Source organism: Cnephaeus nilssonii (genome assembly GCF_951640355.1).
Source record: "Cnephaeus nilssonii genome assembly, chromosome: 7".
Classification (NCBI taxonomy): domain Eukaryota; kingdom Metazoa; phylum Chordata; class Mammalia; order Chiroptera; family Vespertilionidae; genus Cnephaeus; species Cnephaeus nilssonii.
The window spans coordinates 24,824,976-24,839,284 of NC_137078.1; the positions used below are offsets into that span (position 1 = coordinate 24,824,976).

Below are 14,309 nucleotides of genomic sequence, written 5' to 3' on the forward strand. Positions count from 1 at the left end.
GCTCACCTATGGAGCCGGACAGTTAGACTCGGCAGGCGTAGCTCAAAGAGGCCCAAAGCTTGCCTGAGCCCAGGTGCTGGCCGCACCTCAGCAGCAAGGCAGCCGGGGCTGTGCTCAGGTTCTGATCGCACATGGGGGCTGTAACCAGGGGCCCACTGGCCGGATGGCAGGATACTTCTGTGACCACTGGGTCTCTGACTTGCCGCCTTTGGTCCGGCCGTTTATCTAGGACGGGGATTACTCCATTTATCAAAATTGGAGGCATTAGGAAAGATCCTAAAAAATACTTTTTAACTGAGATTATACTACCGTCAGGGTCATACTTCGTTTTTGTTTGGTTGCTTCTGCCATGACCCTTTTCTCATATCATTAGATATTCTTTCGAAATAGGATTTATAATGATTGTCAGTATTTCACATATATTTGCCACACCCTATGAAATGGGTACTATTGTTATCTAAATTTGATAAACTTAGACATCGAGATGGAAAGTTAACATGCTGGGCATCACATCTCAAAAAAAGAGCAGGGCTGGAATCTGAGCCCAGGAAGTCTGGAGCCTGGCATCTTCCCACTGTGGTCCACAGCCTCTGCTCAATGCGGTGCTGCCACAGTTATATCTAATCATGCTCCCAGCGTTGGACAGATACGTGTCTGTATGTGTGTGTGATGTGTGTGTACACACAAATGTACATATAGAGATATAGACACCCACATACATTTTAATTAATGAGCATACAACTTCAGGTCTATGTTTAATACAGGCTGTTTATGAAATACTTTTTTATTCTTGTTATAGAAAGAAAAACTATGTTTTCCAGTGAAAAAGTATCGCTCTCCAGTGATCTCGTGGTCATCTAAAAATACTTGGCTATAAAAGGAGAAAAACGTAAAATTCCCTAGGACCCTTCCATACCTTCTTGACTTAGTATTATTTCTCAAATGTCAAAAACTGGTAATGTACACATGCCACTACCTACAGCAGGAAGGTTCTTAAAAACAGTATGATTTATTAATAAATGCCCTCCCCCGAAAACCATGGGGATCCCATGTCTCATATTCAATTGGCAATGACTTTTTTTTGTTTTCAAAATTCTTAGTACTGATAAAATTGTATGGCATAGGTACTCTCATACACTGCCTCTGGAAATAGAAACTGATATGACTTTATTGGAAAGGAATTTAGCAGCAAGTAGCAAAAGTTTTAAAACTGAAAAGTTACTGCTAAGGAATTATCTTAAGGAAGCCATGAATACTGGCAATTAATACCCTATATAATAAACGGGTAATATGCAAATAGACCGAACGGCAGAACAGCTGAACAACAAATCAAAGTGTAATATGCTAATGATATGCTAAGGCTGCTCAACCACTCACTATGATGTGCACTGACTACCAGGGGGCAGAGTCAACTGGTTAACCAGTCGCTATGACGTGCACTGACCACCAGGAAGCAGAGGCTCCGACCGGTAGGTTAGCTTGCTGCTGATGGGCCAGACACGCCCTGGAGCCCTCCCACGGTCCCTCCCCGGCCCGCCTCAGCCTGGCCTGTGCCCTCTCTCAATCCTGGACCCCTGGGGGGATGTTGGAGAGCTGGTTTCAGCCCGATCCCACAGGCCACTCCCCTTGGGAGGGCGACAGATGCAGGGCTCATGGCTGGTGAGCGCTGCAGCACAAGCTCTCCCAATCGGGACTGATTGGGCACAAGCCCGAGGCAGGCACAGTGGGGCTGGGATGAGCAGGAGGAGCAGGTAGGAGCTGCAGGCGCCATTGGACTGCGGGTTTCAGCCCGATCCCTGAAGGCCACCCAGAGGGACCCCACCCATGCACAAATTTGTGCACCAGGCCTCTAGTAAAGCTATCAGAGCATTCTTGGTAACATAAGAGAAAAAAAAATAGAAGCAAATTAAATGTCCAACTAGGGAGGATCAATTAAATGTATTGTAGGATATGCATTCAGTTGTATGCTATATAATCATTAAAAATATTGTTGCAGATAAATATGTTGCTATGAAAATATGTTCATTATTACCTTAATTAAGAGGAATAAAAATGTTAGATGAAAGGTGTTAGAACATATTATACTGGTCCCTACTACCATCTGATGGTAGTTTCTCTAGCTAAATTTATAAACACCATCATCCAAATCATCCCTTTCTTATCAATGTCTTGGCATCCACCTTAATCAGTGATTTCAACATACACAGAAGTCACTTTCTTTCCCATAAGCAAGGGTTCCCTTTTTATAAAAGAGACAAAGAATAAAGAGATGGAGAATATGTGAATCTAGAGATTATTGTTTATGTTGTGTGTTGGTGTGTTGGTGTGTGTGTCTATGTATGTATAGGAGAATGGAGATATATATATATATATATATCCCCCACTATTTTGGGGACTTGACAATTAAATTATCATTATTTTTAGTTAAAGATTTTGGAGATATTTACCTGTACCATGTGCTTTCATCACAATGAAGAAACGTAAGTAGTCGGCTCCTTCCCAGCAGATCTTTTCACATGGATTTTGCTTGAGTAGAAAGGGTGGCAGTAGAAAACTCAGTGTAAAATGCCTAGACCTGTAAGTACAAAAATAATATTTCCACTGAGCGAGGCAGCTTGCTGTGACCTTCATTCACATTAACTGGTCAGAGAAAAAAGAAACACATGTGCATAATCTCTCCCTCTCTCTCTCTCTCTCTCTCTCTCTCTCTCTCTCTCTCTCTCTCACACACACACACACACACACACTCACACTCACACTCACACTCACACTCACACACACACACACACACACACACACTCACCTCTCCTGGGATGACAGGCTTCCCATCCTATCTTTTGACCTTAGGGGCATCACCAACAAATTAAGCCTGTTTCTTCCCCTCCTTCCCTGCCTAATGATTCCCAAACTTCAGAGGAATAAAAAATAGTTCTCCTCTTCATTAATTAGAAAATTTCAGGAACATCACTGAATTTGATGCTATGATTCCTATTAATCCCAAAGTTAAACAAACTCAATACATTTATTTACCATAATAGCTTGACTTTCACTTTCAAAACTGTAGGTGCCTCTGCTGGTGACTCAGGTCAAGCATGGTATCACTGACATTCAAGGTCATCCCTAACATTTATTGAACACTAACTTTGTACTTGGCACTTTGTTAATTCTTCACACCCATCACCCCCACCCCATCACACTATTATTGACCAAAAAGCAGAGTCATTGCTGCACTTGACTCCCAGCACTTTGGTCTCCTAGGCCCCATTGCTGAGCCAATATTATTCATGGAGGCCATGCTCGTAATTCCAGATTCCAGTACTATACCATCTCTCCAAAACTGATCTTGCTATCAACACTCCTGTACTTATTATTACAAAAAAAAGTTAAACATCAAATCAACATCATCTTATTTTCCCCAGAGTTTATATGCCCCCTAAGTCTTAGCATTGCTCTTTTGGGATGTGACTATCCTTTGATTTTAATTCCCAAGCCATACTGAAATCAACATGTTCATATTACAATTAAGGGTAGGTTTATAGTTATTTTAGTAAATTAAAAGTACCAACTAATCCCAAATCTGGGTGCCAACACACTAAGGAAAAACCTAAAATCCAAGTCCTGCCTAACTGGCTAAATTTTATTAGGAAGAAGGCAGTTAAAATCAAGAGCCATATGGAAATCCCTTATTTAAGATATTTAAATAAAGAGAGGAATTTCTGTACATTATAATGTATCTATGGTGTAAAAAAAATACTTGTTTACCTATTTACAATTCTTCATACTATATACAGATCTTAGAATCACTGCCACACAAAATAGATATGAGCACATCAAAGTTATTAATGGGTCACATATTGATTTCCCTTTTGTATGCCTGCATATATGTAGGTATGTGTGTACACTGTTCTGATTATGCCTCTGTGCTTTTGAGCATGCCACACCCTTTGATTAGCATAGTTTTCCACTGAGCTCAGATTCCTACCCTAGCCCCCAGGCCCAGTGCAGTCCAGCCTTCATGCTCTTTCTACCTTACTTTTAAGCCTTTAAAAGCACCTTGTTCTCCTAGTCCTCACTGCTGAGACCTCTTCCCAAATAATCCACCTTCTTCATCAGATGACCTTGTATCATTTTCTCCTTCTGCTCTCAGCTCAGTCCTGTTCTCAGGGAGCCTTTCCCGACCTCCTTAGCCAGGTCACTATCTTCTTGATACTTCTATAGAATCATTTTCCTGTGTTATACTGGCCACTTTTGAGGTTTTACATTTTTTGATAGATTCATTGATGGATGCTTGTTTCTGCCACTAATTAGTAAACTCTACGAAGGCAGAACACGTGTGCTCTTGTCTACCCTTTTATCCTCAATAGTCAACACAATGCTTGGCACATTATCGGCACTCAATAAAAATCTGCTGAGTGAATAAATGAGGGAGAGAGGGATGGAAGAACAACCCTTATCATAATTAGTGTTTGTTGAATTAATCTGCTGATGGCTTTTCAACACAGAGGATAAGGTCTGCATTCCTTTGAACAGCATGCAAAGCTCCTGGACCTGACCCCAGCCAGCTATGCCGCTCCTCCAGCTTCACTTGACCCTCAGCACCTTGGAATCCCTGTAGCTCCCTGACCAACCCTGCCTGGCTCCCACTCATCTCCACACTCTGGTCTATTCTGCTCCCGCTGCACAGCACCTCTTCAAACTCAGACTCATTCTTCAAGTCTCAGTGAGGGCTGCTCTTCTGTGAAGACCTCTCAACTACCTTCTGGGAAGCTGAGGCCCTCTTTTCCCACTTTTCTACAACACCCTCTGCTAGAAAACCAATTATCATATTTTCTTGTACTTGTGCTTTAAGCAAGTCCATCTCTCCCAATGCATCGTAAGTCTCTTAAGGCAAAGGAGGGGTATTGCCTCATCACACTATCCTCAGAGTTAGCACATCAGCCTAGAACAGCGGTCGGCAAACTGCAGCTCGCGAGCCACATGCGGCTTGTGAGACGCAGTTTGCCGCTCTGTTGACGAATGAGTTTGCCGACCACTGGATAGGGGCTTAATCACAAGGAACAACAACAGCCTGTAATTATTGGAATCAAGAGTCTAGGTCAGTGGTCGGCAAACTCATTCGTCAACAGAGCGGCAAACTGCGGCTCACAAACCGCATGTGGCTCGCGAGCCGCAGTTTGCCAACCACTGGCCTAGAACATAGTCAACAAATAAATATTTGTTGAATAAAAGTATACATTTCATATGTGCAAAGCTCCACAGTTGACTATTTAAAATATATTAATATAGTATATTTAATTATTATTAAATGGTACGACACATAACAGTTATAAATTAATCTGTAAAATGGGGATAACACCTACCTCACAGAATAGTTGGGAAAATTAAATATTATACCAGTAAAATGTTTAGCACAGAGCCCAGCACACTAGAAGCACCTAGAAATAGTAACTGTATAACCATCACTGTCAATATTACCGTTAGGACAACCATGTTGAATTTATAATTCATGCTTCAAATTTAACAGTTTTATTTGACAATGCCTCTTCCTACTACCAGTAAAATATTAATTAGCATTAGCATCTCTGTAAAGCCGTAAAAATGGCTGAAGAGGCACTCAGCAAACCAAGGATAAAGGTGAGTCTTACTCACTACAATCTTCTATAATAATAAAACTGTAATATGCTAATTAGAGCAAACGTCCCCCTAAATGTCCTTCTGGACTAAGCTGGGGCTGCAAGCCACCATGGCTGCGAGGGAGGGATCCAGGCAGCCGCCCGCGGCTGCGAAGGCCTACTCTTGCAAGAATTTGGTGCATCGGGCCTCTAGTATATGTATAAAGGCACAAAGCATCAACACAGAAGATGTATTGCTGTTCAGAAATTATCTATAAAATCTAAATGATAGAAACACCAAATATTATCATTCAAATGCCATAAATATTTAGCTTAAAGAATTAGGAATGTTTATTGCAAATTATTTCTTTTGCTAATAAAACAAGATAGATATACTTTTTTTTAAATTACTGGACAGAGTAATATAACTTCTACTAGTATAAATAAATATTATGTTTTAGCCTAATTAATATGCCAGAAAGTGTATGAATTAAGAGCAAACACATTATCTATTAAGTGCTATTCTGATTTAAATTTGTTGAAATTTAATGTAATAGACTTATGCAAAGAGGGAAAAAGAGGCAAGACAATTCTGCAACAATATTTTTTAAAATAATGTCAGAATGAATTGTTTACAAATGCTACCAGTGCACAGTTGAGCAGAATAAACTGGTAGTAATTTATTCTACAAAGAAACTTATCAGTCCTATGATGCCCTTTTTTTGACATACTGGCCAAATTTAAATAATGACTACAAAGGTATTTCATATACTGTGTGCTACTGAAATATAAGGTACTATCATTACTTCATTTGAGATTTCTATTAATAATTCATCTTTATCTCTCTGATAAGTGATAAAACCCAAAGCAAGGCAGATTTCTAATTGGAGCTTAACCATTTTCTGAGAAGTATTAGAGCTACAGAGGGAAAATATTATAAAAATGCTAAATTCTTAACTTCTAATTGTTTTACCACTAGAATGTTATACTACTTTTAAACTGAATTACAATTCTATTCATTGGCCACAACCATTGACCAGTTTATTGCAAATATATTGTTCTCTGCAATGTAATTAAGACGCAAAGGTAGGACAAATTTAGCCCCAAAAGTCTTAATTTATTTAGATAATTTTGATCTGAATTTACTATTGATCTCATTATCGTATGTTTGTAGGAAAAAAATCTGGTGAAACCTTACGAATATAAGGCAAAATTCCTCTTTATTTATGCTGACGCCTATATCTGAAATCCTTCCTTTAAGATGCAGCTCAAATGCTCAGATGTCATTTCCCCTGTAACAGGCTCCCGCATACATAGCCTTTGTCCTGCTGTGCAATGATCTGTTTCCCTCTCTAGATTCTGAGCTCCTGAGAGTACTGACCAGGTCTCTGCATATTTTTTTATAACAACCTACACAGTTCTTTTCACATAAACATTCTCACTAAATACTGGTTCAACGTGTCAATGAATATATACACTTTGATGCTCTTAAGACTGAAAACGCTACTAATTATGATCTAAAGTTAAAGGTTAAAGTAAAAAAAAAAAATCCATTTTTAGTGAAATGAAACTCTTAGCATTTTCACTTCCAGATGCATCAGCATTACATAAAAGATGTTGAAACTGTTTCAGAGAAGAGACATGCTGCACATTTTCCTGTCTGAGAATTAGTCTGAAAAATACCAGCTACACAGGGGCCTCAGGGTGTTCCCATGACAAACATTCAGTTGGGTATTGATTCCACACACTTATTTAATGGAAATCGAGACCAAGGCTCTGCCTCCACAACACCAGCACATCACGATTTTATTCAGCTGCTTAAGACGAAGCTGATGAGTCCCAGGAGAGGTGCGCCCGCCTCCCCAGTACTGGCCAGCACTTCAGTGATGAACCTCCGCGGCAGAGAACCTCAGCACTCGGAGAAACACACACCAGCGCCAGACAGCATTTCCCCCTTTTATTGTAATTCTTATTCCCACATGGACCACTTTCTCACGTCTTGGCTTTTCATTTTTCAAAACCAAACCTTTAGCCTGTGACAACTTGCCTGGCTGAGTAACATATTACATCACCATCCACATGCCAAATCCTACCTCACTCGAAAGGCCAGAAAAGAACAGTGGGCAGCAAAACAAGTTTCTCATCGTAACCTATCCAGGCTGATCTTCCACGTTCGAAACTATTAGTCACTGTTGGGACAATAAACATGGATTTTCCAAGCGGTCACCAAGCCATTTTTTCAGGGTTCTCTTTCCTCCAGGCCCCGTGGTTTTCTAGGCATTCAGGAGGAAGAGGGATACAGAGGACTCCTGTGTCTTCTCTCTCATTCCGTCTAGCAACTGTCAGCCTCACCCTGTATCCTCAGCCACCCAAAGGACTCCAGGGACTTCCTGTCAGACCACACCTTCTGACCACTCCTGTGTGATGTCAAGATATGGGGGACTATGAAACGGGACTATGACATGAAATAGGTAGAATGTGGGAGCAACAAGGGAAAATTCTGGCTTATATTATCACCTTAAAATATTTGTGTCTTTAGAAGGTAGTGTACAACATGATGACTATACTATGGTAAACACTGCTCTCTGGTATATATAGAAGTCGCTAAGAGTGTAAATCCTAAGAGTTCTCATTATAAGAAAAAAATATGTTTTTCTTTCTTTTCTTTTTTTTGCATCTCCAGGAGATGATGGATGTCAACTAAACTTACTATGGTAATCATTTCATGACATATGTAAGTCAAATCATTATGCTGTATATCCTAAACTTACACAGTGCTGTATGACACTTATATAGCAATAAAACTGGAAAAAAATTTAAATCCAAAAATATATACTTGCATTATGCAAAATTTGAAACATACAAAAGGATGCATACAACATATATAATATATATGATCTATGAAGCATAACAATAAAATGAACACCCATAAACCGGCCATCCTATTTAACATATTAAATAGGCCTCCAATTCTTCCTTCCTTCACTGCTTGCCTTTCAGACACAGGCCCTACTTGTTGGGGTTCACCAGTAAGAAAGAGACCAGAATGGAGAAAGTGTGAAAACGTGATCAGGATAATTTAAAATTCAGCTAGTGGTTACTACTACTGATAAATGCCTATGCAGAAGAAAGTCAAAATGGTTAACAATATTAGCCAAAACTGATTGTCTTAAGGACTTTTGCCCTAGTCTCAGTGCATGTCAGTTAAAGAAAAATAAGACTAATTCCTCTCCTAATACACTGCAGTGTCTGCTATGGGTTCTCCTGCTACTAGCTCATTGTATTCTTTGCCCCTCTCTAATATGCAAATTAAAAGAGTGTGAGAACCTAGCTCTGGCCAGGGAGCTCAGTTGGTTAGAGTGTCATCTGGATATGGGAAGGTTGTGGGTTCGATCTCGCTCAGGGCACATACAATGCATAAATGGTGCAACAAATATCTCTCTTCCTTCCTTCCTCTCTCCCTCTCTTTCCCCTCTCTCTATGAAATCAATTAAAAAGCTAATATGCAATTTGTCCCCTCAAGCAGGAGTTCGACCAGCAGGCAGGCCAGCCAACCGCCCATGTCCCCTCCCCCTGGCCAGGCTGGCTGGACCCCACCCATGCATGAATTCATGCACCAGTTCTCTAATATATACACACACACACACACACACACACACACACACACACACACACACAGAGTGGCCAGATTATTATGCGTTCAGAGATCATAATAATTTGGCCACTCAGTGTATATATAGTACCTGGCACTGGGTGACCATATATATATGATGGGGGGGGGGAGGTTGTGAATGTGTCTGTAACCTCAGATGATGCTCCAAATTATAAAATAGCTTTCAAAGTCAGCAAAATTATTAAAATCATATTTTAAAGAATCCCTTTGCAACACTAATTGTATTAAAATTTAGTCATTTGCCATAACTACAAAAAGCTTGTATTTAAAATGACTTTGTATTCTGATGTCATATTAGATATGTGTGGCTTTTTACTCAGCAACTAGATGATCCTTTCAGAATTCTGTACTTCATTGTGTTTCAAGAGGGACTACTAAGTCCTCCCCCTATTCCTTTAAACTCCTATGGGAAGTGAGGTCAGGTCCTCCTACCAGGTGGAGGCTGCATGAAATACTACAGCGGCACAAAGGCCAGCCCTTTCCCAAGGCAAAACGGGGATGAGGACAAATCTTCAGCCAGGGCTATGCTCTCCAGGGTCAGGGCACAGAGTACGGAAATGCTAAACATTCATTATAAGATCTTGCAAAGGAGCTGTTTCAACAGGCTGGACCACCCACCCACTGTACATTCTCAGCTCCTCCTCTCTTGCCTTAGCTGCCACAAGGCCCGCCTTCCCGCCCCATGACCGGCTGTCCAGCAGGCTCTGGCCACACCTCCAGGGCTCAGAGGAGGAGGGACCACTGGCTGCTGCTCTAACCCCCCTCCTCCTACCACATGGGCTTCCCAGCACCCACTGGGGAGCGCCACTGATCTGGGACAGGAGCCCGCAGTGGCTCAGCTCCATGGCCGCCTGCCAGAAGCTGAGCTCCTACTCCTTTCTACAAGAGGCATGGTGAGCAAATGAGAGGTTATAAACACCTCTGGGGGACGAAGGAGAATTCCTTTGGGCTTTGTAAAGGAACTTCATCAGCAGCAACTGTCTCCAAGGTATAGGACAGGTGTGCTCACTCACCCAGGCCCCTCAGCCCTGCTGGGCGTATGTGGAAAGCACCTTTGAAAGCTGGTCACAATTATGGCAACCATGCAGGAAAATGTTTCTCTGAAAAGAATGTCTCTCATGTTCGAGGACATTGCTGGCCCCTGATAAGTAGCATAAAGCTATTTTCAATGGGAGGGACAGCATATTCATGAATGTAGTGCTGCCAAATCCACTGAAAGTAAAATATCTGGGCTTCTAACATGAGCTAAAGTTTTATTAGGAAATCAGGAAAGCACACACCTCTGGCCAGGGACAGCAAAGAAAAGCAGCTGGGTTCTAATTTGTGTGGAAAATTGAAGCCATTTTCCAGCAATCTAGAATTAAGTAAAAGCGGCAAAGTCCACAAAGAAGAATGATATTTTGATGCATGTTCGGTAGTTCTTCACACCTTGCAGGAGCTGGTTGCCAATATGGTATGCTTTTAAGATAACAACCCTCCAACAACTCACTGATACCTGAAACTCCATAATTAGTCTTAACCTTGTTTTAAAGATTCTCTCTTTAAATATCAGAATAAGTATGCTACCTTGGAAGTGGAATATCCAGATATCCAAAAAAAGGAAGAAAGAAAAAAAGAAAAGAAATAGACACACACATGGAAAGAGAACAGGTTTTGAATCTAAGCTGAATATTAATCCCAGCACCAGCCATCTCCATAACTTTGGGGAGGTTATTCACTGGCCTGACTCCTAAACTCATCAGCTGTGAAATGAGACACATACCTGTCTCAGAAGTGGGTGCAAAGCTAAGTTCAATTATGTATATAAAACTATGTGGCACCCAGACAACACACATAGTAGATATCCAAACGCTAGCTTTTCTCTCCCTTTTTTTAGAGCAGGTCATGCTAAGGGAGCAAGGGAGGACAACAATAAGAATGGCTGGCTTCCTGGTGTGGAAACAGTCAGGTCAGCAAAGGTGGGGATGGGGGTGGTAGGAGAAAAGGGCACCTGGAGCCTGGTGACAAACTCTGTCTCACCAATGTGGTGAGCTCATCTCTGCTCCAGGGCACACGGTTGCTGCAGGCTGACATTTATTTGTAATGTTGCCTGGCTAGCAAGACTGTGATCTTAGAAACCGGCCTGCACCAAATAGCCAGGCCTCACCTCGTGGGGAGATGAAAAGTTGGGGTACATCTGAACAGTGGTACTACAGAGTCACGGCCAGGGAGTGGGAGCAGGTGAAGCTGTGACCGGTGGCAGGCAGGCAAGCCAGCAGAAGACACTAAGTGCAGCTTCTACCTTGCTGAAGCCCAGCGATGCCTTCAGAGCCCGCTGACCCATAGTCCAGGTGAGTGGATGTGGACACCATCCCACTGACTTACCAAGGACTGTCCCACACCAAAGTGTGTAGCCAAAGATGGTTTTCCTTTCCTTGCATCAGCACCTCCATACTCAGGGATCATCCCTCATCTCATCCTGGAGAGCCAGTCATCACCATCTTCCAAAGCAGGGGTGGGGAACCTTTTTTTCTGCCAAGGGCCATTTGAATATTTCTAACATCATTTGCAGGCCATACAAAACTATCAACTTAAAAACTAGCCTGCTATATTTGGTCAAACAAGTAATTAACTCACCCCTAAAGACTTGGCAGGGCCAGACCAAATGATTTCGCAGGCATTATATGGCCTGCAGGTCAGACATTCCGCACCCCTATTCCAGAGCCTCGCACCACACATCTCACCAACTGCTCAGGTGAACGGACCAATCAGGGAGGGCTAAAAATGGTAGGAGGGGAAGGGCTCTAGACCAGGCTGGTGCGGAAATGTATTTTTAGGCCGAGACTTTCAGAATCCAAAGGCCACTACACAGGAGATAAACCCTGCAAATATTTCCTTCTATAACTGTTGGCCATAAAAACAAGCTTAACCTGAATGCATAGGAAGGAGAGAGGTATTTTTAATAATAAGCAGTAACAATAAGCAGTGACATTACTTAGAAACATTATCTGAAATACATTTTAAAATTCCAGTTGACCTTTTTCTGGTATACTTTTGAGTCATTTCCTCCTTCCTTCCTATCATGAGCTGTGTGCACAAAGAATGCAGCACATTTTAATATTAGTCTGAGCAAAACCACAATGAAAGGTAAGTACAAGCATCATACAATGCTCCCCAAAGCCAAAGGGACTGATTTTAGAGTGTACACATCAGTTATTATATTCCATCAGTACAGATAATTAAGAGTTGCCTACATAATAATATTAAACAGCAGGCACAACTTTTGAAAATTTCTCCTTGGTATTAGCTATGCAAAAACCGACTGAATGTTCAATGCTAATCAAATTCATCTCTTCTTAAGAGCAGTGTATAATAAATGGGTCACCTAAAAGGAATGCTCTGAACAGAATGCTTCACTATTGTCTGATTATTCTAAATTTAAAACTTCAACAAAGGAAAGGATTATTCTTCTTGAGGTTCAAAATTCACGAGGACTTGGTAATGAAATTCCTTTAGGAGAGCAAATAAAAAAATTGCTACCTACAAGCTGCCAGTATTTTATGTGTGTATAGTGTTTCTAAATCATAGTCATCATTCACTCAGCAACAAATGTTTGTTTGAATAAATGAATGAAAGAGAAGGCCTCAAAATACTTTACAAGTTTAATTACCTATACGTTATGAATCAGGCAGCAACTTTAATCATCCCCAAGTGCACAGGCTGAGATGAGCTAAATGTCAGCTCTCACCAGGCCAACCAAAGCCAGTCCTGGAAACTGAAGTCATGTCCTTTAATTCTTAGAAAATGACCCAGCTGTGAGGCCTGTTGCTTAGCTGCCTTGCTGCAAACTCACAATTTGGAATGCACGTTATCTAGGCCAGGTGAGGTAAGATTAAGGAAGCATAACAAAGCCAGGTTTGTTCCTGAAATTATACAGGTAGTCCAAAAAAAAAAAAGAAAAGGAAAAAAAAACATCAAAATGTAAACACTGAAAATGAGATTATTAATATTAATGTCTTCACTCTAATGAGGCACATAGAGCAAATTACTCAGTGTTAGAATTGACACTGTACCAAGAGTAAGAAAAAAAAAAGTGCCTGCAGGAGACTGGATGAGAGGTGGAGCCCAAGGCTCCCCAGGGGGCTTTGAGTTGATTCTTCCAGCAACACTGCTAACACCCACCTTTTCCATTCTGATCTTCTAACAGGATGCAATCCCAGGACCGGACAGACACTGAAAAATGTTTCAATGACAGAGGAGAAATACAACTAGAATTTTTGCAAGTGGAATCTATTTTGCAAGCAGAAAATTCTCATGCACTTCCGAGTGAAGGTTCTTAAAACATAAATTTTAAGTTTTCAAAATCCATGCCAAGGGAATTAATATCACCCCACACTAAGCTGCCCTTTTGTGAGCTAAGCCTAAACAAAAGCACCTGCCCCAACATCTATTTTTCTGATCCCAGAGGAAGATTGAAGCAGAGCTGTCCTGACCCACACTGTAAGTAGGTAAAGTCTGACTACAGAATCCTTTCTCTTTCGTCCCCTAAAGGTGCCTCCCCTTAAGGCTCCAGGGGTTTCTGCTCTGTAATTCTTTTCCACCTCTGCCCTGTCAACATTAACAACAGTGAAACATTACATCGTTTCAGTATGAATATACTTCAGTCTTTGTTTTGCCCCCTAAACAATATTTGTGCTTTAAAGCTTTTTTTTAACATATATTTTTATTGATTTTAGAGAAGAAGGGAGAGGGATAGAGAAATAGAAACATCAATGATGAGAAAGAATCATTGATCAGCTGCCTCCTGCACATCCGCTACTGGGGATCGAGCCTCCAACCCGAGCAAGTACCCTTGACCGGAATCGAACCTGGGACCCTTCAGTCTGCAGGCTGACGCTTTATCCACTGAGCCAAACCAGCTAGGGCTGTGCTTTAAACCTTTTCATTTTTAACTGAGGAAATCAAAAGCTTTACTTGCCTTTAAATTCCAATATCAGCCAGCCAACATTCTGAATTGAGAGACAGGTTAAGGTAACTCCCCTAAA

At 41.3% G+C, this 14,309-nt stretch overlaps 1 protein-coding gene across 4 annotated transcripts in view; it reads right to left on the bottom strand.

Moving 5' to 3' along the window:
* The window catches only part of ATXN1 (ataxin 1), a 403,794-nt gene that overhangs the window by 242,898 nt on the left and 146,587 nt on the right, over nucleotides 1-14,309 (bottom strand). For 3 of the 4 annotated variants that reach the window (XM_079777083.1, XM_079777085.1, XM_079777086.1), the window contains one exon: nucleotides 2,448-2,575. The exons of the other annotated variant lie outside the window; for it this stretch is intronic. The gene's annotated coding sequence lies outside the window, so the exon portion shown is untranslated. The remainder of the gene's footprint in view (nucleotides 1-2,447; nucleotides 2,576-14,309) is intronic. 4 annotated transcript variants of the gene reach the window in all.